Raw genomic sequence first — 4,794 nt, 5'->3', positions numbered from 1 at the left:
GTGTAGGATACTGTGCACCTTTGCGCACAGTGACCCCTGCTAAAAATTTGTCCCGATCCGTATGCCCCAGGCTGCCAACACATCCCGTCCCCAAAGGTTAAGGGAAGTGGTAGTAACATAAGGCCTAATTGTAGCTGTGTGCCCCTCTGAGTCCTTCACCGTCACAGGCCGTTCGCTTCAATAGCTCTGTGTGGTTCATCCTCATCCTGTGATGGCCGATCCCACTGGGGGTAAAGGCCATGAGGGAGGCCACGCAGAGAAGGAGATGATAGTTACATCAGCACCAGTATCAATCAAACCTTGAAGCTGAGTCCAGGGCGGACGGGCGTTCGGCAGGATCAGGGTACACGTCATCTGTGGCCTTTGGTCAGAGATGTCTGCAGTCCAGAAGGCCTGCAGAAGTCCTGTAGATCCACTGCTGTTATCTTTGTGAGTTTGTTGTTCTATCCTGGGGACACAAGACTTAAAAGGCACTAATTTAGCAAGGCAGGTCTTTTCAGGAATAGTTACAGGGGGTTTTCAAATTCCCTATAAAACTGAGGACAAGGCTCCGAGGAGCGGATTCCCATCAATCCGACCTCATCCTCATCCTATCGCATTAAACCTGTTAGAAGCCAGACCTGAACAGCCCCTCTCTTCCTTTGTCTCTGAGCTAACGTGAGCCGACATCAACGGCTCCTGCCGTGTTTCCCTCTGCAAAGAAGCCAGCTAGCTAGCCCAGCAAGCTCTTTTCCTGATCCCGAAGTCGCTTCAGCGACGCGTGGAGGTAACGCAGCTGGACTGTCTCTGACCAGGGGCACGCCAGAGTCAGTGCCTCGAGCACCAAACGCTGCGTTATTGGACATTGAAGGTTCAGGCTAAGGAGAATCCAAAACGTGGACAGCATCTCCCTTCTGCTGGAAGCCTTGAAGTTCACCACTGCAGTCTGCAGCCTACACAGATCATGTGAGTATTGTAAAAGTTCTCCAAGGAAGAGCAAGAACGAGGCTAATGCATGCACACAAACGCTGATCAAAAGCACTTGATGCTCTTGGACAAAAATAGGGAACCTTCACTTTTGGAAAGACAAGGTGACTATGGTTGTCTCTACAGTACTAGTAGGAAAATATCCCTGAAGTTTTGCAAAACCTCTTTTCAGGGGTTTGTTAACTTCATCTTTGTTAAGAACTGGGGAACACAGGGAGACCTGTCACTTTTTTTGCAGAATGCCATAGAAACTGCTACACTCACTTCAACAACAGTCCAAGTAACCTTCTCTGCAAATACTGACCATTTGCAGTTCTGGTTGATACAAGCCCCCATTACCTAAGAAAGGAACAACTCGGCAAGCAGTTTGCAAAGATGAACAACTTAGCACGACTGCGGCTGATGACATGCCCTGACCTTTTTTGCCTTCAGCTATGGGTGCCGTACCCTCCTACCCTCACACATGCCACTCAAAGATCCACCTATGACAGCAACTGTGCCAAGCCGCCACCCTTCTTCAGCACCATCGCACCTACCACAAGGTAGCTGAATCAGAGGGAAAAGGAGGTCGCCAATGGAGGTGTTATAAACATATATTATATTGGCTTCTCGCAAAGTATAAAGTAGATATTATATAATGTTAGAAATGCTTTTTGCTGTGTGGATGTAGTTTTCTTTTTAGCAAGAATGTTAGCAAGTGTGAGCACGTAAGATAACCTCCAAACGAACAGAGGATGAGGCCCGAAAAGCTGCTAATCAACACTTTGTCTAGGGAGCAAAAGGGCCCAAAGGCTACTCCGCCCGGAGAACAGGCGGCCAGGAGAGTCCAAGAGCCGTTATCACCACTCTGCCCGGAGAGACGAAGAGGCCCAAAGCTGCAATCAGCCCTGTCTGTCTGGAGAATTAAGAAATCCACCCTACCATCGACTCTTGCCTAGCGGGCCCAACCCCAAGAATCAAGAGAAATAAAACCACAAGGCAGAAGACTACGCATGCTCTAAAAAGGCGGAACCAAGGAGTGGCCATGCAGAACAGCTCCAGGAAAAGTTTTAATATGAATAAAGAACAGACAGTAAAAATGGTATAAAAAAGACTCACCTCTGGCATCAGGTGTGCTCTTGGCAGAGCACCAAGGCACCCGGCCATTACCCCGTTGCTTTATTTGATGTGTCTCTTATTGTCTTTATATTAAACCCTTTAAATTCTCACAGGAGAGTGAACCTCGTTTTTCACAATTAAGGGCTCGTCCCGGAGCTACACCTCGCCTCTGAAAAGCGTGGGAGGATTCAAGAAGCAAGGGTAAGGCGCCTCCCGCCCAAGTTGGCAGGACCTTTGCTTAGCATCCTCTGGCGTGATTTGGTGGCAGCAGGGCAACACCCGGAGGACAAGAAAGACACAAAAATAAAGCAAATGAAAGAGAGCGCTCTCGACAAAAATCCCACAGACACTGGAAAAGAAACAGGACTGGGAAGTATTGTCCAAAGAAAAAGGGGGTGGTTACGGGAGATGAGCGTGTGTGAATGAGACGTGGGCTGGTTGCCCCCAGATCTGCGAAGCGAGTGTGGCAGTCTCTGAGTGCTGCCGTTCCGTCTTGTTCACGAGAACAGCGGCCAGCGAGGAGACAAAGCGAGAGATAAGCGGAGTGAAAGAATCTCCGGGGGTGACTGGGACGGGGTCCCAGAGAAGGGGTTGCAAAGTGGGAGCTACCCCCCCATATGCTGGGTTGAGGAAAACTCCAAGAGCACCCAGGGCCTAAAAGTACCCCAAGAGAGGTTGGGGTTTGGATGCTAGCAATGCTGGGTTGAGGGAAATCCAAGAGCACCCAGAATCCTAAGGATTATATCATACCCATGGGTGGATACTAACAAGTGACTTGAAAGAGGTACCTTATTATTCTGTTGTGAGTAGGAATGAGTGAGTGAACAAATATTAAAAAAGAGTGAATGTGTGAATGAAAAACTGTGTAATTCGAAGTTAACTTTGTTTTTGGGGAAGGTGGGCTCTAATAAATTTTTTGGTGTTTTTTGTACTGTGAAAGGGTGGGTAGTATTTTACAGCAGTGAAGATTGGTGTTTTAAAGGAATGAATTAGTATTTCAAAGGGGGGGATAAATTGGTATTTTGAGTAATAGAGAACTCCTGGAAAAATGGGACAACAACCTAGTAAATTAAGTTCAAATTATAAAAGGGTGCCAGAGGATATACCCCGAGACAGTCCCCTCGGGGTCAAACTCGCAAACTGGGAAACTGATCCTTCTACAAAAGGAAAAGAGAAAGTAAAAATGATTCAATTCTGCATGAAAGAGTGGGTAAAAAAGGAAATCAGATCTGATCATGTGTACTGGCCAAAATACGGGTCTGATGAGGCATGGATTTGCCAGGCTCTAAATGTATTTGTAAATTCAAAAGAGCCATCTCACCCTGAGGAGAGAGAATATGCTTCTTGCTGGACAGGAATTACAAAACCTCTGGGAACCAAAGTCTTCAAAATATCAGAAACCGCAGAGGAAAAGCAAACAGAAGAGAAAAAAGGCTGAGACCCTTTAGAAGTATTGCCTCCGCCGCCAGCACCAGAAGCTGCCCTCCTCCCCCTGGCTCCGGGGCTTCCCCCGCCAGCCCCCCCTCCGCCCGCACCGGGGGCCTTTCCCCCGGCAGCCCTCCCGCCCCAATGGAGCTGGGGGGGAGCCCTGCCCCCGCCCATGCCGGGGATCCCACCCTTCCCATATATCTCGGGAATCCCAGCACCCTCAATTGCATCAAGGGAAAGGTCACACGTCCCGGCTTCAGCCCCTACCTCTCCTGCCTTGAGAAACCCGGCTTTAGCCCCGGTGCCCGCCTCCTGTGCTTCGGAATATCTGGCTTCACTGCCATACCCCACCCCCACCCTCTGCACCACAGAATATTCAGCTTCAGCGCCAGACTTTGAATCTGCCCCTCCTCCCCAGGGGAGTTCGGTGCTTTCTTCCCAAATCAACCCTCTTCTTAACGAAGGAGCACCATACCAGAATACAGGAGGTGCCATTAAGGCTCCGAGGCAGCCCAACAAGCCCTCCATTGCTAAACAAACAGAGGGAAGCCGAGAAATTCATTTCTTTCCGTTAAGAGAAGTACCTACGGGAGGAGGGGGAAGCGGCTTTGTGAGTGCTCCTCTAACCTCTACAGAGGTTAGGAATTTCAAAAAAGAAATTAAAGGATTATTAGAAGACCCCATAGGTACAGCTGAAATGTTGGACCAGTTCTTAGGTCCCAACATTTTCACTTGGGAAGAAATGCAATCAATAATGAAAATAATATTCTCCCAAGAAGAAAGAGAAATGATTAGAATTGCTGGAATAAAAATTTGGGGAAAAGAAAACCAACAAGGTCCACCCGGGGATCAGAAAATGCCCATTACACCTCCTAACTGGAACCAAAATGATGAAGCTGGGAGGGGACATATGAATGATTATTGTAATTTGATAATCAAGGGAATAAAAGAGGGGGCACTCTGAGGACAAAATGTCAGAAAGGCCTTTGAGGGGCAGCAAGGGAAGGAAGAAACCCCGACTGAGTGGCTGGAGAGGCTCCGAAAGAATATGAAACAATATTCTGGGAGAGACCCGGAGTCCCTAGCAGGGCAAGCCCTGCTAAGAGTTAACTTTGTCACTCATGCCTGGCCAGATATTAGAAAAAAATTGGAAAAAATAGAAGATTGGTATGAGAAACCATTACAAGACCTAGTAAGGGAAGCTCAAAAGATATATATGTCCGGAGGGATGAAGAAAAAGCCAAAGTGGGAGCAAAGATCATGATAGCCACTATGCGAGAGAGTACCTTCCAAAAAAAATCT

This window comes from Aphelocoma coerulescens, unplaced genomic scaffold, assembly GCF_041296385.1.
Source record: "Aphelocoma coerulescens isolate FSJ_1873_10779 unplaced genomic scaffold, UR_Acoe_1.0 HiC_scaffold_101, whole genome shotgun sequence".
In the NCBI taxonomy this organism is placed as follows: Eukaryota; Metazoa; Chordata; class Aves; order Passeriformes; family Corvidae; genus Aphelocoma; species Aphelocoma coerulescens.
This window is presented reverse-complemented; position numbering follows the sequence as displayed.